This window comes from Sarcophilus harrisii, chromosome 6 (assembly GCF_902635505.1).
Source record: "Sarcophilus harrisii chromosome 6, mSarHar1.11, whole genome shotgun sequence".
Taxonomy (NCBI): Eukaryota; Metazoa; Chordata; class Mammalia; order Dasyuromorphia; family Dasyuridae; genus Sarcophilus; species Sarcophilus harrisii.
Genome location: NC_045431.1, coordinates 35,807,311 through 35,834,220, shown reverse-complemented (window position 1 = coordinate 35,834,220; position 26,910 = coordinate 35,807,311). Strand labels below are relative to the sequence as shown.

Genomic DNA, 26,910 nt, shown 5'->3' with positions numbered 1-26,910 from the left:
GCTTCGGGCCCCGCTCTCTCGGCGCCGCGGCCGCCGCTAACGGAAATCGAACCCGACGCGGCGCGAGCTGAGCCCCGTCGTCCTCCCCCTCGGCTCCGGCGGCTGCCGGGCCTCGGCCTCGCTCCCTCCCCGCCCCCTCTCGGGGTCGCCTAGCCGGGCCCAGGGGGACGAGGGGAGGGGGTTCCGGCCGCTGGCGGTGCCAGGCTGCGGCGGCCGGAGGAGGAGGCGGGAGCCGAGCTGGGGAAGCAGCCACAGTCTCCACCCGTCTTTCTCCTGGTCCTCGGCCCGGCTCGTCTGGACCACGCGCTTCTCGGCTCCGCGGGTACAAAGGAGCCAAGCCGAAGCCCGAGCCGGGGCCGGGGCCGGGCTGCCAGGCACTACCAGCCCCCGCGCCCCTGCCCCATCCGGGACGGGCTCGCTCCGCTGTCTCCGCGTGAGTCTCCTTGCGTGCCGTGGACAGCTTGTCCCGGTTGTTCCCGCAGCCTGGGCTCCGCGTCCGTGCCGCGATGCCTCCCCGGGAGAGCGGCGTTCGCCGGGCACGGACTCTGCCTCGTCTCCTCGGGCGCCGGAGCCCGGGCTTCCCCCCGGGGACCAAGTGGGGCTTTTATTACCGACGTGTCGCCCACGCTCCCAGTGTCCCCGGCGAGAGCCAGAGCCCCGGGCTTCTGTGGTCCCGGCTCCCGGGACCCCCGTTCTGTCCCTGACTCTGTTTCACATCAACTTTATTTGGAAACCCATCCACCGGTACTTGTCCGCGGTCAGACACCAGCTCGGTGCTGGGGGGCCGCACAAAGGACGGAGCCAGCCTGCTGGCGAGAAACTTGGTTTGTTGGGGGTGGAGGGGTGGGGGGGGGGTTCAAGTAGGAGGAAGATACCTATGGATAAAGTGCATCCATGCAAATGTGCATGAAACGAGCGAGGATGCTGCTAGCTGGAGACCCACAGGTTGCCTTCCTGTGCAGTCCTCAGCATTTTAATTTCTTGTGAAGTTTTTAGTACTTAAATAATGTGTGTAAAATAATACTCTTAAAAGTGTCCCCGGTTGTATTCTGTAACACTTTTTAGTTACTTTCATGATCAGAAATAACCTTGCATTCTACCTCAAGTTATTTTGTATCTTAACAGCTTTTGAGGAGCAGATTTATTTTTTTATCCTAGAAGTATTTTGCCAAACAATTTTCCTTTGTTAAAAATACGTTTTAAGAACAGGCAGAAAATTATTATAATACATAATAGTACTCTTTTGTCTTTCTGTACTACAGTCAGTGAAATTCAAAGTTCAAGACTGATTTATAATCATATTTCTAAGTATCTTAGGTGTACATACTTTTCTTTTTCAAATTGGAGCATTTTAATTTAATTCTCAGCAGAGGTTTTATGGTATAGTAGGAAACTTAAATTTGGATTCATAAAACCTGAGTTCAAATGTGATAAATATTTTTAACATTTTCATTTCCAAATTTTCTTCTCCCCTCTGATCCCTCCTCTTCCCCCATTGAGAAGATAAGAAATACTTTACCCCTTAAACATATGAAGTCACACAAAACATTTTCACATTAGCTATTTTGTAAAATAAATGGCAAGAAAAATTTAAAATGAAAGAACAACATGCTTTCTTCCACACTCAGTTCATCAGCTCTTTCTTGAAGGTACCAGTAACATTTTTTCATCATGAGTTCTTTGTCATTTTCCTGGAAAATTGTATTGATCAGAATAGCTAAGTCTTTCACAATTGATTATCATTACAATATTGCTGTTGCTCACTTAACTTTGCATCAGTTCATATAGTCTTGCCAGGTTTTTCTGAAGCCATCTAATATTCCATCATCATCATATACTTTTATTTGTTCAGCCACCTCCCAATTGATTGGTACCCCCTCAGATTTTGCTACAGAAAGAGCTGCTGTAAATATTTTTGTACATATAGGTCCTTTTCTTTTTCTTTGATCTATTTGGGATATAAAGCTAGCCATAGTGTTGTTGGGTCAAAGGGTATGAATAGTTTTATAATACTGTGAGCATAGTTCCAAATTGTTCTCCAGAATGATTGCACTATTTCACAGCTCCACCAACAGTACATTAGTGTTCCTGTTTTTTAACATATACCCTTCATTATTTTTTATTTTCCTTTTATGCCATCTTAGTCAGATTGGTGTAAATTGTCATTTCAGCATTTGTTAAACATTGCATTTCTCTATTGGTGATTTAGAACTTTTTTTTTTATGACTATTGATAGCTTTGGTTTCTTCTGCATACTGCTTGTTATATCCTTTGACCATTTATCAATTGGGGAATGGTTCTTATTTTTACAAATTTCACTCAGTACTCTCTCTATATATTTGAAAATGAGACTTGTATCAGAGAATTTGCTGTAAATCGATTCTTCTCCCCTCATTTCCTATTCATAACCTTGTCCCAATGGGCTTTATTTTTGCAAGCCCTAATTATGTGATCAATATAAGGATAATTTATTTTTCTTGCTTTATAGAAAATTTTTGCAACATGGCTAATGTGGAAATGTTTTGCATGATTTCACATGTATAATTGATAGCACATTTGTTGCCTTCTCAGGGGTAGAGTAGGAATTGGAGGGAAGGAGAGAATTTAAAACACAACATTAAAAAAAAAAGTTAAAAATATAAGTTTATTTAACAATTAATGTAATCATAATTTCCATTTTATCCCTTGTGATCCTCCTTCGCAAAGAATTCATGAATTTCTTCTGTATCCGTAGATTGTCAGGTAATTTTTTTCCTGTGATCCTCCTGATTTGCTTATGATATTACTCTTTTGTACCCATTTGGAGCTTATCTTGATATATGAGTGAAATGTTGGTGTTAACTTTCTGCCAAACTGCTTTCTAGTTTTCTTATCAGTTTTTATCAAATAGTGAATTCTTGCCTCAATAACTGAATTTTTGGGTTTATCACACACTGGATTATGTGATCATTTGCTTCTTTTGTATGTTGGGTGTCTAATCTGTTTCATTGATCAACCACTCCTTCTTATCCAGTTCCACATTATTTTGATAATTACTGCTCTGTAGATCTGGTATTGCTGGTTCCCTTCCTTCCTATTTTTTTTTTTTTTTCATTGTATTTCTTGATGTTCTTGTCCTTTTTGTTCCCCGAGATGAATTCTAGAAAAGTCAAATCTATTTTCTACATTAGTGACCTTTTACAAATCACTTAATCTCTGGCTTTGGTTTCCTCACCTCTAAGACTAGGGGATTGATTAGATTATCTCTATAATCCCTTCTAGCTCCTAGGTTGCTGCTCTTAGAAAATCTTGATGAGGACAATGATATCAAGCAAATATTGGTAGAGTGATAAAGGGAGAGAAGACAGATTTCCCAAGTCAACTTTTATCAATGTAAATCGGGGAAATTTTCATATTTTAAATTATTTAGGAAGGCAGAAATTTTTTCGTATATATATTTATTTTTATTTTTTACATTCTTTTTTTATTTTAAAAACATGTAAGGATAATTTTTCAAAATTGACTCTTGAAAAACCTTGTGTTCCAATTTCCTCCCCTTCCCCCTACCCCTCCCTCAGATGGTAAGTAATCCAATTTCATATATTTTTAAATTCTAAAAAAAAAAAAAAAAAAAAAAAAATCAACTCTCATCCACTAGGATAGTTTGGGTTAAAGTCCAACTTCTGGGACATTGCTGACCATACCCAGACTTAGCATGTCTATTTTATAAGCTACTAAGGTGACTAGCATTGGTAGAAAAGCAGTTTTCTCACTGGGGAGTTCCCTACACAAGTGAAATCACAGATATAATACTTATCTTCTTCTTCTGTCCCATTCTTAATGAAATTATGTTGGTTGTTCATGATCACTTTTCTTTCCTTTCATAATCTCTTTAATAATCATTTTAGAGTTGAATTTTTCTGAGTTTGTGATGCCCTGTGATTTGAAGCCATATGGAATCACCAGAAGTTCATTGGTGTTTAAAAAAAAAAAAAAAAAAATGAGATTTGATTTATTGTCAATTGATTGTCCTGCTCATTGTCTCTACAATGTCTATCCAAGATATATGTATTGACGGACTAATTTGATGTGCTATCATAACATAGTTTGGGCAATAGGTTTACTATAAATTTTTATTTTTTAAAATTTTTAGACCATTAGCTCAAAGTCTCTAAATATTGATCTCATTTAGGATGCTTTGTAGTATACCAATTTAATGCAATTAGTGTGCTGACATCTATGAACAGGAACATCTGAGGAACTTAGTTTCTGTGGGAAGTCTCCTCTTCCATTTGGACTCTGTGCAAGCTCTCCTGTTCAGCACTAGTGAATGGATACCTTTGGTGAACATACATTTACCTTCTTAGACTTATGCCTTCCTTGTTATTGATGATCAGAGGATTTTAATCATAGTATCATCTGTTAAAAGGTTATCTGTTACATAGAAATCAAGTTATTTTTATAGTCAGCATTTATAATACAATAGGATCTTGTATTCTCTGCAATTTTAAGACATTGTAGAGATGAGAATATAGACATATGAATCAGTCATATTGATATTCATCAATAGATGTGTATTGGTATATATGTCTGCTTTCTAGAAATGGTGGTTAGAAAATTTGGATAATCATATTAAAAGCTTGATGCTTGGATTAGTTCCCTGTTCTTTATTTGGAGATTTTTATAGTTCTTTGACTGTGTTCCCAGGAACTCCTCTTATCTTTAGAGAAAGATCCATAAACAGTTATGAGCCTGTAATCTGGTCTTAGGCCAGGAAGTTAGAGGTGGGAATTGTTTTTTTATTACCAAATAGTCAAATATTTAGAATAGGGTTTTTGTTTGTTTGTTTTTTATTTTTCTTTTTTTACTTAACAGTCTTGTAAGGTCTTAACTAAATGTGTTGCAGGTGAGGGAAAACAGCCTCAAAGGGGGAGTATATTTCTTTAGATCAGGGTGGGGAAGCTTTTTTCTGCCAAGGGATAGTTGCATTTGCGAGCCATACAAAATTATCAGTTTATAGGACTCAAGCAGTGGGAGGTTGTTGTACCTAGCTCATTGCCTGTGGTTGCCTTAGCAAATGATTTTATGCCCCTTATATGTCTTGTGGGCTAGATAGAACCCTGCTTTAGATACAACTTTAAGTTTGGTTAGGGGAAAGACTTCTGAAGAAGTAAAGGGCCAAAAGTTACAGTGTTCAGGAAAAAGCATGGGAGTTTGGGATCAGAGAACCTGGGTTTCATTCCCAGGCCTGCTACTTACTTAATATGTGAAGTAAGCAAATCCATTCTTCTCTTAGGGGTAGGCGGAGAACTTAACTTGGCCTTTTCATTTGTAGAAATGGAATGGATGATATAAGTTCCTTTCTTAGACTGAGATCTATGATAACCTAATTTCTATACTTATTTTTGTTGTGGTGCTAGTACTACTGTATGGCTCCACTGAAGGCAAAGCAATAAACAAGCTCAACCATCACCAGTGGGAGCTTTGTTGCCTTGGAGTTTGTTGGGCTAATGCTTTGAATTCCTCAGAAGTTGTCTTCCCAGATTATAATTTTATGCCTCTGGGATAGAATAGTCCAGATATTCTACAAATACAGTTGAATAATATTCAATTGAATACTCTAATGAATGATGTATGTTTCTATATTAGTAAGTTATTTCTATGACCTAGAAGATGCTATGTTGATGAATATATGAATAACAGAATTCAGTTAAGTAAAATATTCAGGTTTTTTTTGCTTTTTATTTTAAAAATATATGCAGTTTTCAACATTCATCTTTGCAAAACTTTGTGTTCCAAATTTTTTCTCTCACTTCTCCCCATTCCCTCCCTTAGACAGTAAGTAATCTAATATATGTTAACATGTGCAATTTTTCTTACATTTCCACAATTTATCTTGCTGCTCAAGAAAAATCAGATCAAAAAGGGAAAAAAGTGAGAAGGAAAACAAAAATCAAGTAAACAACAACAAAAAAGGTTAAAATACTATGTTTTGTGATCCACATTTAGTCCCCATAGCCCTCTCTTTGGATGCAGATGATGACTCTCTCCATTACAAGTCTATTGGAATTGGTCTGAATCACTTCATTGTTGGAAGGAGTCAAGTCCTTCAGAACTGATCATTGAATAATATTATTGTTGCTGTATAAATGATCTCTTGGTTCTACTCATTTCATTTAGCAAGAAAAGCTTTTCTTAATCCATCTCTCTAGTAGAGAGATATCACAAATATTATAACAGTATGAGTACAATGTAAATATTTAAAATTTGACAATTTTTGCTAAAGTTTGGATTGGTAGTTCTTTTTGTTGTGAAGAGAACAGTGAGTGTTGTGGTTCTTATGGGCAGTGCTGACAGTTTTGGGGTAATTAGCAAAGCTATAGGGAGAAAAGATAGAACTAGAGCAGATCCTGAGTTGGACTTTATCATTAACAAATATAGTATGTATAGTATAATTATGCCTTCAGTTAAGTGACATTGTGGTGAAGCAAATTTTATTAATCAGGGTCTAATTGGAGCTTGTGTGGGTATAAAATGTGTATTTGTAATTCATATATTGAGAGTCTTTTTACATACTGTTTTATCATTTAGTCTTCAAAAAAACCTCTGATAGAATAATACAAATTATTTCCATTATAGTATCAGGAAACAAAGTTTGAAAAGTTGAGTGATTTGCCTAGGATTCCTCAATTAGTATGTGCTGAAGCCATAATTTGAACCTAGATCTTTTATTTCCAAATTCAATGTTCTTCCTTTTAGCACATATTGACTAAAATCACTAAAAAATAGTAGAAATATTTAAAGAAACCTTGTACATTTTTTTTTTCTTGGCAATATGGATAATCTCCAAACAATTTATTCTATTGTCTTAATGCATTGGTGGAAGAAAATTCTAAAACCTTGATGTTTTTTAGAGCCCCAAATAGTCTAAAGACATATATTTTTTTCTTCCTTAAAATAAGAAGTCAGTTACCCAATCTTCATTAAATTCCCTGTGCTTTCTTACGTAACAAGTTTTAGAGATGTTATGTGATCAGTGCTAAACATAATTAGATTACCTATGTATCATTCTTCTATTTATTCATTCACTCTCCACTTTGCCTTAACAATAATAGTATTTCGTTAGTCAATCCTAGTCATTCTCTCTTGCCTGGGGAGGTTCTGATTCTTTTGATCTGTATGGATGGTTAAAGTGCTCCCTGCCAGTAGGAGAACTTTCTCTACACCAGGACTGGAGACTATAGAGCACATCAAGTTATCACCTTAGCATGATGATGAGAGACTACTGTCTCTGTATAATTGGAGTTGAAGGTCACATTTGGAGAAAATTTTGGGTTTGTGTAAGTGACCTGCAGTATAAACAAGGAATTGTGGTGGATCAGTGGAATAATAATATCAAATGTAAGCCTGGAAAAAAAATTGGTAATAGAGGAAGAGTGTAAGACAACTTAAGGAGAGCTCTGATGTGCCACTAATGTCCATGTAATAACCATAGAACGAGAGGCTAGTAAATTGGATGGGTACCCCTTTGACAAACTTATGGAAGGACTAGGAATTGTCTAGCATGGCCAGCCATGGACTTTGTTTGCGCAACATTTGCATCTGTGAGATTTTAGCTCCATTGGAGTGATCTTTTGAAAGTGTTCTATTGGTACTGTTTTCTCTTATTATACCTAAAAATGAATTTCATATTATCACAGAATTTGAATTTTTTAAAGTCTAAGGCTAATGGCAGTAGATAGATCACTGGACCTGTAAATAGGAAGCCCTGAAATAAAATGTGGTCTCAAATGTGTCCTAGTGGTGTGACTTTGAGCAAATCACTTAACTGCACTCAGCCTCAGTTTCCTTATCTATTAAATGAGAATTATAATAAGTACCTCTCTTTAGGATTACTAGAATAATCTAGTAATCTAGGAGTACTACCTCTCTAGAATTGCTGTGATGATAAACAGGATGATATTTATAAAGGGCTTTGTAACCTTAAAGCATACATAAATGCTATTGCTGTTGCTGCTGCTATTATTATTGTTGTTTTGTTAAAACTCATTAAAAAAGGATCACCATTGTAACATAGATGGCTAATGTTGATCAAGCCTCTTTCAAGATTCTTAAAGAAGGGAAAGTTAGACCATCTCTTGAAGCAACCTTGTTTCAATTTTGAACAGTTCTCACTGTTGGTTCCTTACATCAAATCTAAATTCATCTCTTTATAATTTTCACTCATTCTCCTGTCGGGCCCACACAGAAAAGACTGATCCTCCATTCTATGTATCAGCCCTTCAGATATTCAAGCATGGTTAATCCTTCTTCCAAACTTGCTATTTTATGTCAAAGGTACCAGCATCCTTTTAGTTTCCCAGATTCATAATCTTGGCCATTATTCTCAACATCCCACATTATATCCAGTTACTTGCTCCTTCTTGTTTTGCAGAGTCTCTTGTTTCCTATCAAACAATAACTGTCTTAGTTCAGAGCCTTATTTTTCTCACTAGGTTATTACAAAAGCCTCTTCATTGGTCTTTCTTCCTCAAGTTTTCTCAACTCCTAACAAGTCTGTATAATACTGACAAAGTAATTTACATTGAGTGCAGTTATGAACATCTGGTTCCCTTAGTCAGTCTAGTGGCTTTCTATTGCTTTTAAGCAGTAATACATAATATGTAGGTATAGATTATATTAGTGTGTATATGTTTGTGTGTGTATATACACATATACAGTAATATAATCTTATATATAACATTATACATACATAATGTATAGCATTATACATACATTATACATACATATAATATATAAAATATACATTTTCAAACCTAGCCCTACTCAACCTATTTTTTTCACTCTCACTGGACTATACTGGCCTGTTTTTACACATGCCCCTGAGCCTAGCCTGAACCATCCTTTTGTTTAGAATGTGCTGCTTCCTTATGTTAGCTTTATGAGTCCTTTCTTCCTGTAAGATGCAGGTCAAACACCATCTTCTCTATGAAACCTTTCCTGATTCCTGTCCTCCTCCAGCTGCTAGTGCCCTCTCTAATTACTTAATACATAATTCATAGTAACTTCATATATATACTATATTTATATGTATTTGTTTTCTCCCCATTAGTATGTAAACTTATGAGAAGGGATTATTTCACTTTTTAAAAATTTATATTCTCATTGCAAAATATCTGTTACAAAGTAGATGTTTAGTAAATGTTGATAAATTGTTTTTGCAAACATCTTCCCCCACCCCTTTCTTTTCTGGGCTAAACATCCCCATTTATTTTTGTTTATCCTTATATGACAGGCTCAAGTCCCTTCACTATTCTGGTTGCCCATCCACAGAAACCCTTGCCTGTGGAGACTCTAGCTTATCATCCCCTTCTAGATGAAGTCTGATGAGGACAGAAGAGAGTGGGACAGATTCTTCCTTGTGCTTGTAGCTATGCTTCGGTCCAAGATCCCATTAGTTTTTTGTTTTTTGGGGTTTTTTTGGCTGCCACATCAAGGTGCTGAGACTGAACTTGCAGTCCCCTAAAGTCCCTAGATCTTTTCTGGACAAACTACAATTGAGCCTTACCTTCTTCTATCATTTACTAGAATAGAATGAAGTGGAAATTATGTTTAAGTGTCTGCTATATACAGGTATTGTGCTAAGTGCTTTACAGATGTTATCTCATTTATCCTTATGATATGTAGTACAGTGGCAGGGACTTAGTAAGCTATTAATAAGACCTGTTGACGTGTTGAATTGAAATTCTGTGGTTCTTACCTGATAGACTTCAGTTTGGCCAAGATTACAAAAGATGGGAATAATAGCTAATATTTCTATAGTACTTATTGTGTGCCATGCAGTTAAGATCTCATTTTGAGCCTCACAACAACCCTGGGAGGCAGCTGCTCTTATGACCCCCATTTTATAGTTGAGGAAATAGACAAAAAGAGGTAAAGTGATTTTCCTAGTGTTAGACAGCTAGAAATTGTATTAGGCCAGATTGGAAGTTATCTTTCTGACTCCAGACTCAGAACTCTGTCCACTCAGTTGTGTGTGTGTGTTCCTGTCCAAACTTAAGACATCACTATTCAATTTCATTTTACTAGATTCAAATCAGTCTAGTTACTAACCAAAATCTTTTTGGATTTTGACTAAGTCATCCAATTTATTGGCAGTCCTGACCAGTTTTATGGAAGCTACAAATCTGATGAACATGTTATCTGTGACTTTATTCAGGTCGTTGATAAAAATGTTAACACAAGGCCCGCCACAGATCTCTGGGCCATTCCACTGGAAATTTCCTGCCGAATTGGCATTGAACCATTAACTATTCCTCTTTTTGTTTAGCCATTCAGCCAGGTCTGAATTTATCTAATTATATCATTGTGCAGTTCAGAGACATTAAATTGGTGGTACAGCTAGCAACACTATTGAGTGGAGCCAGAACCATATTAAAATTTAAACATATTAAAATATAATTGGGAAATATTTATTTAGCAGAACAAAAGTACAATAAAACATAGGTTACATTACATTTTAAAACTAAGTGAATGTGTGACCTATACACACCCTTACGTATCATTATGTACTAACATGTCTCTATTTGGGTTTGATACCATTGGTATAGTAGTTCAGATCTTTCCATCTTCCTCACAATAACAATATGAAATACTTAAAAAAAAAAAAAAAACTCTTTTGAAATCTAAAGTATATCCATCACATGGTAGGTGTTAATAGTTTTGTAACCCTATCAAATAAGGAATTGGAAATAAGGTTAGTCTGGTAATAACATGTTTTTGATGGAACCATGCTGGCTCTTTGTAATCACCATTTATCTTTTTAGATGTTTATTATCTCTTGAATTGGATATTCTAGAATTTCCCCCCACATCAGCTTCAAGTTCATTGCCCTATAGTTTTCAAACTGTTTTTCTTCCCATTTAAGAAAAATGATATTTACCTTTTTCTAATCTTGTCTTATTTTTTGTGATACTTGAGACTAATTACTGTCCATGCCTCAGTGATCATATCTTTCCATTACTTTTTGTACTTGAGTAAGGTGAATTAGTTCACAGCTCCACCAAGTGCATTAATAATGTGCTTATTTTTCTGCAGCCCCTACATTTTTTATTTTTCATTTTTATCAACTTTATAAATCTTATAGGTGAGATGTACAATCTCAGTTATAATTTGCATTTTGCACTATTAATTTACACTAATAATTGCACTAATTTTTAGTAATTTGAAGTATTTTTTCATATGGCTTTCATATGACTAGTGATATTTTAGATATCTTCCCTTCCAATCAAGAAAGAAATCTACATTGTCAGCTATATTAATATTGTTTTTGATGTATGTGTATATGCGTATGTATAAATGTGTATGCTTGTATATGTGTGTATATATGTAGAAGTATATATAAATGTGTGTGTGTGTGTGTGTGTGTGTGTGTGTATGCTTAACTGTAGCCTGCTTGAGTGTTTGTCTTTTCTCTAGTCTAGCTAGCTTTTAAGTTCTTCAAGAGCCCATGACTTAAATTTTTCTTATAACCTTGTAGAATAATTCTTGGCTTAATGCTTCATAAAACATCAGTCTGCCCAGCTTCCCATTCTCTCCAATACTGACCATTCTTATATTTTGTTCTGTTGTCAGTTTGCAGAATATGAAGTGGGATTTAAGATGTGCTTAAATCTGGATCCAGCTATTTATTAGCAATTGGGAACATGCTTTCATGTTGTCATTTATATAGAGACTGGAATTTATTTGAAAACTATTTTGGCTCATATTTTCTGACCACTTCGCTAGATTGATTTTTAATTCCTAACAAAGTAGAGCAGTTTTGTTATTTCCTTACTTAGATGACCTTGAGTGAATTGGGCTTCAGTTTCCTTATTTGGATAGTGAAAGGGGTCAGTGAGTGGATGGTCTCGGAGGTATTTTCCAGCTCTGAATCCTATGAGCTTTTTTGGATCAAATATCCAGGCATAAATCATTTGCAGGACAGAATTAATGTCTAATGATGCTAAAACTAAAATAGAGTAAAACATTAGCTTTGTAGAAAGGACAACTTTGGATAATAGGTGCTTTGTTCTTTTAGGTATTGAAATTTAATGTAATTTTAATACTTTTGGATTGGTATCTTTCTAAAATTTGCTTTCTTGGTTCATCTTTTTGTAGGATTGAGAAGAGAGATACTTGCAGATCAGACCTGAGTTTTGGTGGGAATTTCTAGTAAGGGTTCCTGTTTTGTTGATGTTGAAATATACTCTGGCAAACCAGAGTCTGCAGACCTTGAAGATAGTTGATGGGGTGATTAGGGCTGTCCTGCAAAAGCATGGGAAACCTTATCCTGGAGCTGTCCAAGGAGATAAATAAAAGGTCACTGGACCAGCAGATGGCAGCCTTCACTGCCTCTATGACACATGGAGGCCGACTTGTCCGCCCAGATGGGCAGTCTCCCCCAAGTGGCAAATGGCCAACCTTACAAGCGGTCAATCTATGCCTCAAAGAAGGATTGTCATATAGCTCTGAAAAAAGTAGATTATGCTCCATTGAAACTCAGTGAGCTGGTATCAACCTGGGAACAAATGTTGGAGACCTAAGACAGAGGAGGAAGACTTCTCCTTCCAGGCCTGGAGAGAAGCAGAGCAAAGCAGTAGGACTTGTGGTGGGAGTCAGGTTGGGGCAGAGTCAGCAATATTGGATTGTTTTGATCCAAATGTTGTTCTCTTTTAAGTTCCTAAAGATCCCCTTGAATTTTTCTTTTGAGAAAGCAGGAAAGACCCCAGATTTGCCTTAACCTATTCCAGATCTCTCCATAGATCATCTTCTTTTACTAGGAGATGATGATCCAGATGCAACTCATCATTTCCATTTCCCTATGCTGCTTTGGATTCTTTTTGTCACCTTGGCTCTATTCTTCCAAAAGAAAAAATATGTATATGTATGCACACACATATATATAAATATATATAAAGAATATGTGTGTATGTATATATATGTATATAAATGCTTCTGTGTCTTAAAGGATATTAAGCACAATTTATTTAACCTTTTCATGGTCACCTAATTCCTAAGTAATTAAGATAATCTTTTGTATAACAATTACATATTTTGTTTCAGTCAGTCAAAAGGAATTAAGTGCCTACTATGAGCCAGGCATTGTAATAGGTCCTGGAAATAAATAGATAAAATAGACCCCATCCTCAAATGCATTTTCCCCCCCAAGATGTGTAAAACTTTTTTAGCATTAGTTTTTTTTTTTTTTTTAATTTTGAGTTATGTATTTTTTCTTTCCCCTAATTGGAAAGGCAGGTGATTTCATATGGGTTATATAACAGACCCCATTCTCAAGGAAGTTGCATTTCATCAGGGAAAACAGGAGGCACACAAGAAAAATAGATTTCAGAAAATACAATGTCATTTCAGCAGGACATGAATAGCACTTGCAGCTAGCGTAATTAGACTTCTAGTAGCAGGAGAAAGTCTTTGAGCTAAGTTTTGAAAGAGATTGGGGATCTCTAAGAGGCAGAAGGAAGAAGACATTTGAGGCATAGAGGCTAGTTTTTTTTTTTTTTTTCATAATTATAACTTTTTATTGACAGAACCCATGCCTGGGTAATTTTTTACAACATTATCCTTTGCACTCACTTCTGTTCCGATTTTTCCCCTCCCTCCCTCCACCCTCTCCCCCAGATGGCAAGCAGTCCTATACATGTTAAATAGGTTACAGTATATCCTAGATAACAATATATGTGTGCAGAACCGAACAATTCTCTTGTTGCACAGGAAGAATTGGATTCAGAAGGTAAAAATAACCCGGGAAGAAAAACAAAAATGCAAACAGTACATTCATTTCCCAGTGTTCTTTCTTTGGGTGTAGCTGCTTCTGTCCATCATTGATCAATTGAAACTGAGTTAGATCTCTTTGTCGAAGAAATCTATTTCCATCAGAATACATCCTCATACAGTATCATTGTTGAAGTATATAATGATCTGGTTCTGCTTATTTCACTTAGCATCAATGTTCATGTAAGTCTCATGAAGGCCAGTTTTTAAAGGGCATGAAAGCTGGATTTGGAAGTGCATCAAGCCCACTGATGCTAAGCATCAGTGTAGAGTAATAGGAAATCAAACTGAAACTAGATCATGTTTATGCATAAACATGTATATTGTATTATAAGACAGTGATTTCCTTAGGTCCATAGAACCACAATGCAGGTAGACATTTTTCTGAATTAAATGGTCCCACTTGATTGCTTTTGTAGTTGTTCTTTTCAGAACTTTTCTGTTTTTTCTCTTTCAGAAACACAACAGATTAGGACAGATTTTGATGAACTATTTGGAAAGGGAAAAGGGATTTCTTTAATAAGGTATAAGGAAAAGAGAGCTAATACTATGTGAACTTTCTCACAGGTACATTCTGTCCATTGGTTATAGAAGAAGGTTGCATTTCATAGATTGCATATAAGAGTCATATTTGAGATCTGTAGCTTGAGTATTGCTTTACATCATGTAAATAAATATTTTCTGAGCCTAGCCTTAGCCTGGCTAAGGCTTTAAATATTAACCATGAACAATTGATATTGTATATTAGTATATTAGTATTGTATATATTGCATGTTTTTTTTCTATAGGTTTTACAGTGTCTGGCTTACTGAATATATAATAGGCAGTTAATAAATATTGGATTAATTTTTTAAAATCATATGTTCTGTTTTGCTTTTTATGTTTGTCTTTAGCTAGATTTTAAGTTCTTCAAGAGCGGTATGACTTAAACTTTTCTTATAACCTTGTAGAATAGTTCTTGGTTTAATGCAGAGATTTCAATAAGTTTTATAAACATTTAGTGATAGGTTTTTAACTTCCAAGGCACACAGTTGTTGATTGTTTCCATGAGGGGTGAGAAACAACATTTATTAGTATGAATGATTGAAAGGATAAACAATTCTAAGTACTGTACTTACCATGTGCAAAGCACTATACTAAGGCTATTTGCATACAAATAGAATAATAAGACTATCTGCTCTCAAGGAATTTACAGTTTAATGGAGAGCCAACTGATTTGGAAGATTTCAGTTGCTAGTTGGATGGGGAAAATCCCATCATCCTTTGGATAGAGTGACAAAGCATGTAATGTCAATACCTTTTCCTTAATGTCATTTCCATTGATAAAACCATAAGTTTTGGATATTGAACCATTTTACAGTGTACCAAAGACTGGTGGCAAGAGCTTTTTTACTTGGTGGGGGGGGGGAAGGGGGAGGTGAGTAGAGGGCATCAGTCACATCAGTAGCACCTGTAGGAGCAATGGTTAGGCTTCATCTCCATAGAATTACTTCCCAGGTTGATGGCTGGGGGTAACTAAGGTGGAAGCACTGATGTTCCCAAGATTCTTGGGTTCATTGTTGGTAGGTTTGACTTCTCCCCTTCTCCACAGGAGTTGCTTCTCTGTATGATGGGAAATATCCCAATGATCAAGAGAGGGTGGAATTTCCTAAAGGAAACCACTGCAAAGAAGCCAAGCCAGAATTAGAACAGAAAAATTTTCTGTATTTTGTGAATAGGAAGTTATTGTTGACCTTCCAGAGTAAAGTTTCAGTAGAATGGTGAGAATGGAAGTCGTATTTTAAGGGGCTTAAGAAGGAATAGGTGCTAAGGCAGTTTTTCTCTCCGAGTGCCCAGGATCTATTTTCCACATGTGATGTATTGTTTCATTGAAAAAAGCAACAGTTCTTTAGATCTTTATAATCCTAACTCAGATGTTCATAACCTAACCATACCCAACAGCCAGGCTTCTTGCCAGCCTTACACACCAAACTTCTTAATTCCAGGCCCCTGACTAGAATTCAGACTTCAGATATTAATATATCATTTAGGAGTTACAACTCAGGCACCAAGTTTGATTTAGAGTTGAGTCAAGCAGATAATCTTCTGGCTACATCATTTCTCTGTAGTTTGGGGATGAACAAAGAAACTGGGATGGATGTGAGTTCATGGAGACTTGGTAATCTCATAAACATTTATTGAGTCAGATGTTGAACGACTACCTGTTCTCTCCCTTTCTCCCTGGTGTTTGAGAGAAAAAGTATTGAATTCTTAAGGGGGAGTGGTCAAATACAATGGTCCTCTTCTTAGAGGGAGCAAATCTTTCCTTCCATTTTCATTCCTGCAATATAGGATCCCTGGCTGCTTAAGTGAAAACTCTCTTGTTCTGCTGCCATGCCCTCTTGGTACTCATTTCTGGGCCCACATCTTTCTAGACTCTCTTCTGCCCCTTCTGTGCCCGTTTCCCTCCAAACCCCCTATTCTTTTAATAATACATTTTTCTTTGACTTCTTCTCAAACTCATCATACTTTCTTTCATTGATTAAAACCTGGCCTACTCAGAAGACATTGAAAATCCTTGGCTACACTCCGTGTGCTTTTCCTTGGGCTTGTTGATACACTTGGTCCTGGTAAGAATAACTTGTAGCAGTAATGATGTTGCTAAGATTGTGGAAATTAAAGTTGGCCTTCCGGCCCTCTATCCCTGTTGGATAGGAGCAGAGCTGAATCCAATCCTCCTTCTCTCTGAAGATTGAATCAGGTACACCCTGTTATGATAAGTTCCTTTTCCACAAGGGATCTTATAATGATGTCTCAGATCCATGTGGTTCTCCCTTCCATTATTGTATGGAGTTTACAGTAGATGAAAAGGTAGAATAATCATGGTAGCTTGGAGACCTAATTGAGAAAATTCTCAATATTCATGCAGAGATTTGTTTCCTTATCCTTATGTTTAAATTTATGTTTTATCTTTTAAAGAACCCTTGTCTCTTTAAGGCAAAAAAACAAAACAGGAAACATTTAGATTAGAAGCCAGCACAATATAATAGTGTCTATTCCTGGATCAGGAGAAGGAGTTGGGGAAAGAGCAGACCTTTTGTACTTTCCTTTATTTGTCTGGGAAGTGGATGTAACTGCTGGCTTTAGCCTGAGTCTTAGCTTTTCAGCTCGTCCTGTGCCTCATGCCTCATACCTGTGCTACTGATTGTTTCTGGCTCATCTCATTAAGTCCTTGGTTGATCTGGGGATGCTGGGTCCCCATTGTGACTGCTGTTCAGTTCTAAAAGTTCCTACTGCTTCCTCTCAGTTCACATATTCCAGACTGTGTTTATATTTTTGAGAACTCCTGAGTGTGTGACTGAAGTCAGCCTTCTGGCTCAGATAGGGGAACATTTGTTCCTTTAACTATAAATCCCAGGACACCAGTCAAATCTCTTAACTTCCATTGTGTTTCTTGCTGGAGTATGGAATTTGGCAGTCCCTTGAAAAAATCAATTGGGATACATTTTATAGGTGGAATAATATATATAGTATAGCATCACATTACCTTAGCATTTAACTGAAAAGGGATGATTAACCTAGTGTCCAGATGATCATCTCAGGTGTAATTGCTTTTCATATATATATATATATATATATATGTATATGTATATACACACACGAGCGCGTGCGTGCTCACAAACACACACAGGTATATACATGCAGTGGTCCTTCTGGAATGAAGAACATCACTTGACAGGCTGCTTCTTTGACAGATGTGAATTTCATGAAAGAAATTTTTTTATACCTTCCTCAGAAGTAATATGCATATGTTACAAATATGAGTAACAGCAAACAGTATCACAGTCATAACATCACTGGGCTATGTAGAATAGCAGAATTATGTGCAAATAGCTAAAGAAAGCTAAGCATTGTTAACAATCTTATAATTGAATAATGTTAACACAAAGCAAAAATAACCATGAGAGAAAAAAATAATAAAACAGGAGCATATTGAATATGCAGCAATGAACATCAATAATTATACTGAAGACGTACTGTATTATAGTCTAACTTCATGTGTAACTTTTTACCAGCTTTATCTGGGATATTTTAAATTAACCTGTTCATTAGTTGCCTTCTAGAAAAAAGTTTTCAGTAATTATTGTCTCTACTTCCTCTCATATCTTAACTCTTCAGCCTCTTAAATCAAGTCAGGGTCTTTATGGGATGCTTTAGGCTTGGGTGAGCCTAAAGGGCTCTTTCTGCCCCACGGATGAATGCTCTGATACAATTTTACAAGCATCCCCATAGACTTGTGATTGATCAACCTTATCAGTACCATGTTTTGGAAGTTTTAGAACTGTTTTATAAGGTCTTGTCATACTTCACCTTGTGACATTGGGGCTCCTTTCTCCCATTAACAGAGCAACTATTTACACCATTACCTGTGGTCGTCTAGATGGCTACTAGTGCTACTCAAATTTTAACATACTTGCACATATATTTATGATGGTGTAGCTGGGGAAAGTCTTAGAATTTTTGAGTACATGTACACCATATCTTTGGGGTATGATTGAATTGGTTCTAATGCACCCTGGTCATTGATGGTGGTAGGTTGGGGGAAGGTGGGAGTAGCATAGATGCAGAATTGAAAAAATTATCTCCTTAAGAAATTTCATTCCCTCACTTGTAGACTCCCTTGAAGGAATTAGCTGCAAAAGGAACTCATCTTAATGGCTTCTAATTTGCACAACTCCCTTTTTTAGTCACCTAAAATTAGACATATGGTCTCCCTATTTCATAGCCCTGCTTGGTTTCAGTGGATTTTTGAAAATAAGTTTTATGTGAGCTTTCCAGACAAGTGGAAGGAACTTCACCTTAAATTCTGGTCTATTATATCACAACTTCACTATGGCAATTCATTAGTGTTTGAATTTCCCGTGTAACCAAAACATCTAATATTTCCTAGAAGTAGTTTACTTATGATGTTGCTAAGGTTGTTTGTAGGAAATGAACAAAGATGTAAAAATTATACTATTTAATAATTTAAATATTTATAGATAGCCCCCAGTGATTCTTAGCATTTATATGCCTCCTTTTCTGCTGCTCTACAAATATAAGTGGCAAGTTTGTTCATGGCCAAAGAATTCCTGACCTTGTTGCCAGCCTCCTGGTAGCCTTTCAATTCATAATTTGTTGTAGGTTTATAATGGTTTATATAAACTTCCTGAAGGTAGGGATAGTTTTTACTTTTTTTGTCTACCCAGTGCTTAGCCCCATGCCTAGCATATAGTTACTTAATTAGTGCCTGTTTGCTGACACTGACTTTTGTTGAGAGTATACTTGAAACTTTTTTAGGGAAATGTGCCAGATTTTGATGATTTTTTTTTAGATTTTTTTCTATTATCATAGCTTTTGAGAAATCAGGACTACTTCTGCCTTATAGAATTTTGTGGTGGTGACTTTAGTATAGCATAAAAAAAATTTGTAAGAAATAATCATTTAGGATATAGTTCTGAATGCTTTGAGGGCTCATATAGGCAAAGATAAGCTTTCCTGACTTCGTGATTTACTTGAAAGGAGAAAAAAGCATAGAAATAGAAATATGTGTAAAAAGTATAAAAATAAAAATATGTGTACAATTTTTAAAAATCATAAATAACAGTTGTGAAATAAATGTATCTAAACAGCTATTGCTGTTTAAGAGAGAGGCAGAATAAATACCAAAGTTGGGAAAAATCCAAGAGAGATGCTATTTCTTGGAGTCACTAAGCAGATCAGGGCTGGATTGGCAGCTCTTAGGATAGTCATTAATTGGGTGAGAGAGTCTGTAACCTAGTACCCAAATAAGAGGTCAAGGGGGAAAATAGGCCAACCCAGCTGAGATTGCTAAGCCAGGTAGATTTAGTTTAGCAGTTTATAGGAAAGAGCTCTGGTGCCCAAGAATGGATTTTTAAGATGACCACTCTGGGAGTATGTATAAGCCAACATGTGTGAGATTTGGATTTTAACTTCCATGACTATAATTGAATTGGTTTAGAACATTTCTTTTAACGTACAGTTGCTTGTTTTTAAAAGTAGCTTTAAAAATATAAATGAATGAATAACTAAAGAATATTTGTGAAGTATAGTGGAAACAAAACTGGATTTAGGGTGAGAATAACTGGGACTTTATTAATTACTACCTGTGTGACCTTAAGTAACTTAAGAAACTCAGTTTATTTGTCATAAAGTAAGGAATACATGAATTTTTAAAAGGCTTTTGACTGTAAATCTGATAGTCTAATATACACACACTCACACACAGTGAAATCTGACAGTCTAATACACACACACACACACACAGTGCCTACTCTGTTCCAACACCATTCTAAATGCTAGTGTTATACAAATACAAAAAAGTCCCTGCCCTCAATATACTTATATTCAAATGGAAGAAGACAACACATGGAAAAAAAAGTGACAAACCAGAAAATAAATTGATTTTGTGATTTATTTAGGATGGTGGGACTTTTTTGTTTCAAATAAGATGAGGAAACTGAGTCAGAGTAGTGAGATGACTTACTTGTACAGGGTCCTGGGTTGGAGCCAGAATCTTGTTCTCTCTTGCTCTGACTCAAAATTGAATTCTGTTATATCCACAGTATAGCAGAGAAAGGACTAATAAGACAAAAAAAAAAAAAAAAAAAAAAAATTACTGCTTGGAGAAAAATTTTAACATTATTTTTCAAGTTCATGATTTTTAACAAATGTTTTTATTTTGGACTTGTGATTTTACTGATGTAGCACAACATTGCTAAACTCTAAGAGAAATAGGGTCACTAAAACATAATTAAGGATCCCTATGGACCTCATATTTACTTAGAAAAGCACAAATGTATAGATTACTTTTTTTGTTGATATATCAACACATCTAAGCTCAGGTTGGAATTACATCTTAATCTGGTTTGAGTCTTGCCTGTTTAACACTTGTTTAAAGAAATTACTCTGGTTATACAGATAAGCAACTCTTCTGCAATTTAGAGTCTTGGGGAGATGCCAAGGCATTGAAAAGTGCAATGTCTTGCCCAGGTTCAAACAGCCAGTACTTTTTGAACTGGGACTTTTGAACCCAGGTTTTCTTAACCCCAAGCCCAAATCAGTGCATTGAGCCATGGCTGTTTGTCTTAAAATTTATATACCAAAGAATTAATTGAAAATAGGCATGATTTAATTGTAATAAAAATAGATGCTAAGAAAGTTTCATGAAATTTTGGGACCTCCCAGTTCTTTCTAGCCTCTTTTGGGCTTTAGTCCCCATAAGTAATAGACTAAAGCTTTTAAAACATGTTTGTTTAATGGATGTTGTTGAAACAGAGGAATTTATTTTCTGGAAATGAGTCTTTCAGAGGAAAAATTAGTATAAAAATTTACTTTAAAATGACTTGATGAAATATTTATCTCCAAAAGGAATTTTCATATTTTGAAGCAGCTTCAAGGTTCCATAATTACTAATGTTCATTTATCCCATCACTCCTATTTGGGAAATGTAGAGGTAAAAAACAAAATTGAAACTGAGAGTTTTTCTTTAAGAAAAACTTTGTACTAGTTATGTTCCATTTTTAGTAATATTGTTACTTAATCCACAAGGTGTTAAACTTGGCTCAGTAACAATAAAAAAACAAAACAAACCCCCAAAACATGACTTCTGATCTTGAGGGACTAATAGTCTCAGAAGTTTTAAAAGGAATTTGGAAGATAGTTTATGTCAAATCTGTGGAAATATTTTCCTTTCCTTACTTGGTCTCTTCAAGGAAACTTTGGAATTTGTTTCAGTTATTTTGCATGTGGTTGGTCCCATTTTATTGTGCAGTTCTTGATAGATTTTTATCTCTTATGCTTCTGGTAACCTTTGATAATTAGGAAGTAGACCCAATTGTGTATAACAACAGTAGATGTTTTATGGGAGTGTGTTTCCCATGATTTGCTTGTTCTCCATTGTTTACTGAAAAAAGGAAACCTGTGACTTCTGGTTACAACAAAACAGATGAAATTGTTCTATAAGCATAAAGCTTTTTTTATGGCTTAAGTTTTTCACATTGGGATTAAAAGAAATTCTTTTTAGAAAAATGTGAAGTGCACAGAAGATGTGAACTTCTCCTTGGAACTTGACATAATAAAGGTAAAGTATTATTCTTGCATATCAAACTTAAATTCTTTTAAATATTTCCATGTTTGTCTTAAGTAACTGGTGGGGGAAAGTATAGGCTTAGAAAATTTGAAATTTATTATTTTCAGATATTCCCTTTAAAATTGATTTTTTTTTTTTAGAAACTGAGTTCCAGAGAAGAAAGTACAGTAAAACTAGGTCAATAGATAAAAATATCCACTGTTTATGTCAAGATCAGAAGAGATAAAATGCCATGTTTCTGATATTGATGAGGAATGTAGTAACCATATATTTAATGGGAGAAGAGTCAGTATAGTGGTGAATAAACACAAACTGACCCTTGGAGTTAGGAAGATGTGGGGTATCCTAGTTTTTATAGATTACATTTGGGGAATCTGAAGGGTTCACTTTAATTCTTTTAAATATTTCCTTGTTTGCTTAACTTTAAATGGTGGGGGGAAAATGTAGGCTTAGGAAATTTAAAATTTATTATTCTCAGTTATTTCCCATTGCTGTTGAGTTTTCTGACTGGCTTTTTGTTTCTTAGATGGAAGAAGTTATTGACTTTATGTTCACATTCTTGCTCATTATTCAGTATAGTTGTGAATTTCCAAGATTTTGCAGGAATAGCTATGTGGGGAACTAAGCAGCATTTAGTTTAGTTAATGTTATTTTCCTGGACTTAAATTTGACGTTATATTTTCCTCAGAATTACTAGGTAATGTAACTTTGTCTTAAATTTATAAATAATCTTTGTAATTTAGAAATTATTGCTCTTGAAAAGTTTAAAAGAATTCTGCTTGGGCCACATGCTTTTTTTTTTTTTCATGAGGTATTGGTACCATCCTGGGAAATAGAGGGAGAAGAAATGAAAGCAGTGTCAGATTTTACATTCTTGGGCTCAAAGACTTGGGCTCACTATAAGACAGTGATTGCAGCCATGAAATTGAAAGGCACTTGCTCCTTGGAAGGAGAATTTTGGCAAATCTGGACAGCCTACTTAAGAGCAAAGACCTTATATTGCTCAATCCCTCTATGGTTAAAACTGTGGTTTTTCCAGTAGCAATGTATGGCTTTGAGAGTCGGGTTATGAGAAAAGTTGAGCACCAAAGGATCAGTGCTTTCTGTGGTGTTGTAGAAAACTTTTGAGAGTTCCTTGGGCAACAAGGAGATCAGATCAACCAATATGCAGGAGTTAATTCAGGTTCTTCATTGAAAAGACAAATACTGGAGTTGAAGCTTAATTACTTTTAGCCATATAATAGAAGGAAGGACTCATTGCAAAAGACCCCAGTGTTGGGGAAAATGGAAATTAAAAGACAATGGCAGAAGAGAAGGTGGATAGATAATATCATGGAAACGGTATGGGAACTTGGACAGAGTTTGGGAGGTCTTGGGTGAGAGAAGGGGGCCTAGTTTGCTGTAGTCTGTGGATTCGTGGAGCAACTAAACTTTTTTTTTCTTTTTTGCTAAGGCAATTGGGATTAAATGACTTGTCCAGAATCACACAACTAGGAAGTAGTAAGTGTCAGAAGCTAGATTTGAACTCGTGTGTTCCTGATTTCAGGGCTGGTGCTCTATCCAATGCTCTATGTAGCTACCCCTAAACATTTTTTTTTTTTTAATTTTTAGTAGCTTTTTATTTAGAAGTTATATGCATGGGTAATTTTACAGCATTGTCAATTGCCAACCTTTTGTTCCAATTTTTCCCCTCCTTCCCCTCTACCCCCCATGGCAGGATGACCAATACATGTTAAATATATTAAAGTATAAATTAAATACAAATAAATATACATGTCCAAGACGTTATTTTGCTGTATAAAAAGAATCAGACTCTAAAATATTGTACAATTAGCCTGTGAAGGAACTCAAAAAATGCAGGCAGGCAAAAATTAAAGGGATTGGGAATTCTATGTAGTGGTTCTTAGTCATCGCCTAGAATTCTTTCGCTGGGTGTAGCTGGTTCAGTTCATTACTGCTCTATTGGAACTGATTTGGTTAATTTCATTGCTGAAGATGGCCAGATCCATCAGAATTGATCATCATATAGTATTGTTGTTGAAATATGTAATGATCTCCTGGTCCTACTCATCTCACTCAGCATCAGTTCGTGTAAGTCTCTCCAGGCCTTTCTGAAATCATCCTGTTGGGCATTTCTTGCAGAACAATAATATTCCATAATATTCATATACTACAATTTATTCAGCCATTCTCCAATTGATGGACATCCACTCAGTTTCCAGTTTCTGGCCACTACAAAGAGGGCTGCCACAAACATTCGTGCACATACAGGCCCCTTTCCCTTCTTTAAGATCTCTTTGGGATATAAACCCAGTATAAACATTTCTTTTACTTGTCATTTCTTTATATGAGATTTGTCTGTTTACATTATCATTTTTGTGTTGTGTCTATTTTGACTATTTATATTTTTGTGCATCTATTTTCTTAATCAGATATTCAAGCCGATCTGTGATTCCTTTGACTGAAAGATTCCCTTCTGCTGGCATGATGGCATTTTCTGAGTCTTGATGGGACTTTGTTGCTTTTCTTGTTTTGAGATAGGTGAAGTGAGATGATTGAGTGTGCATAGTATGTTGAGAAGCCAGCTCAGTCTGAGATTGTCTGTAAATTGACTGGTCATGCTGCTAGACCGATGATTTCTGGTCCAGTAAGACTAGAAGATATGATAGAAAAGAGCTCCAGCAACCTATTCACCCTACCCTTCTCCTTTTCCCTGTCCCTTCCCCTTTCCCCTCTCTTGATCAAAAAGGAGGTGAAAGATGGGTTATAGATGCAAAGGGGGAAGTATCATAACATTTGAGGCCTCTGCTATCTCTGAGACTCCAAGACTATCATTATGCTTATAATCTCCCAATGTTTTGATGGTTTTCTTGGCCGATTTTGTGTGTGTGTGTGTGTGTTTCTATTCTTGTTTATTCTTGATGGGTTTTTTTTGGGAATTTGCTGTTTTTGGTTGGTGAGAAATTTTTTGGAGGAAACTTAATTGCTGTTTAGTCTTCTTTTCTGAGATTTCTAGAGTAGCTAAAGCTCCATAAATAATACCCTGTTACATGTAACTTTAAGTAGAAAGATGCTCACAAATCAGCTTTCTTAGAAAAGTTCAGTTCTATAGTTTATGTAAAAAGAAGGGGTGAGGAACCATTAGAATGGCTTGTATTATAAATTTGACTCAGTTCTCTATATATTGTAGAAATGAGACTTTTCTAATTTCCAATTGATAAATGGTCAAAGGATATGAAGACAATTTTCAAATGAAGAAATTAAAACTATTTCTAGCCATATGAAAAGGTGCTCTAAATCACTATTGATCAGAAAAATGCAAATTAAGACAACTCTGAGATACCACTACACACACCTCTCAGATTGATTAATAACATGACAGGAAAAGATAATAATGAATATTGGAGAGGATGTGGGAAAACTGAGACACTAATATAACTGTTGGAGTTGTGAATGGATTCAATCATTCTGGAGAGCAATTTGGAGCTATGGCCAAAGGTCTATCAATCTGTGCATACTCTTTGACCCAGCAGTGTTTCTACTAGGTCTGTATCCCAAAGAGATTATAATATAAAGAAAGGAATGGGACCCACATGTGCAGAAATGTTTGTGGCAACCCTTTTTGTAGTGGCAAGAAAATGGAAACTGAGTGGATGACCATCAGTTGGAGAATGACTAAGTTATGGTTTATGAATGTTATGGAATATTATTGTTCTGTAAGAAACAATCAGCAGGATGATTTCAGAGAGGCCTGGAGAGACTTACACAAATTGATGCTAAGTGAAATGAGCAGAACCAGGAGATCATTATATACAGTAGCAGCAAGATATTATGATTATCAATTCTAATGGAACAATGAGATGATTCAGATCAGTCTTGTGATGGAAAGAGCCATCTGCAATCAGAGAGAGGACTGTGGGAACCGAGTATGGATCACAACATAGCATTTTCATTTTTTATTGTTGTTTGCTTACATTTTGTTTTCTTTATTGCCCTTTCCCCCCCCTTTTGATCCGATTTTTCTTGTGCAGCATATTGGTGGAAATGTATAGAAGAATCACACATGTTTAACATATATTGGATTATTTGCTGTCTAGGGGAGGACATGGGAGAAGAGAGGAAAAAATTTAAAACATAAGATTTTATAAGAGTGAATGTTGAAAATTGTCCTTGTATATATTTTGAAAATAAAAAACTTTAATTTAAAAAAAAAAAAAAAGGAAATGAGGCTTTTTTCAGACATACTGGCTGTAAAAAAAATTTTCTCCCCTTTCTGCTTCCCTTCTAATCTTGGCTACATTGGTGCAAAAACTTTTTAATTTAATATAATCAAAATTAGCTAATTTTATTTTATTTTATAATCTCTAATTCTTAAAAGAAGTTGATTCTTAAGAGTGAAGAGACCTAGGTTCAAAACCTGACCTTGATGTTGCATTAAATGATTATCATTAACTTCTCCAAGCTTTAGTTTTCTCCTTTAGAGAATATGATATTTACAATTCTTATCTCACTGAATTGTAAGGAAAATCAATGTGAATTATTAATATTATTAGTTACTTGTAGATCTCACCATGAGCTCTCAGGGAATATTTTATTATCTTGTTCTATATTGTTATTTCATTGACTATGACCATGGATTAGGTTGATGTCCAGATAAAATGATGAAGGATTTTGAGAAAGTCATTACATCATGAATGCATTATTCTGAACTTTTACTCTTGTTATATTGAAGATACAGTGTTTAATATTGTTTGCCTGGAATTTTGTTCGAAATCAAATAATGAGTGTAATTTGGAGAATAGTAACTATTTTCTCATCTAATGAGGAGAAATTTATAGGCATTGGAAGATAGAGTACTAGCTCTAATGTAAGGAAAACCTTAATTAACATCTCACATTTGACACTAGTTGTGTGCCAGTAGGCACAGCCAGTTAACCTTTTTGAGCTTAAGTTTCCTCATATAAAACGGA

At 35.8% G+C, this 26,910-nt stretch overlaps 1 protein-coding gene and 1 pseudogene across 3 annotated transcripts in view; both read left to right on the top strand.

The window, feature by feature from the left end:
- Positions 1-26,910, top strand: part of FRYL (FRY like transcription coactivator) — a 262,394-nt gene that overhangs the window by 409 nt on the left and 235,075 nt on the right. Inside the window, exon 1 of one of the 3 annotated variants that reach the window (XM_031942464.1) lies at positions 21,307-21,931. The exons of the other annotated variants lie outside the window; for them this stretch is intronic. The gene's annotated coding sequence lies outside the window, so the exon portion shown is untranslated. Of the gene's footprint in view, positions 1-21,306; positions 21,932-26,910 lie in introns of those variants that run through there. 3 annotated transcript variants of the gene reach the window in all.
- Positions 11,417-13,516, top strand: LOC111721371 (annotated as a pseudogene).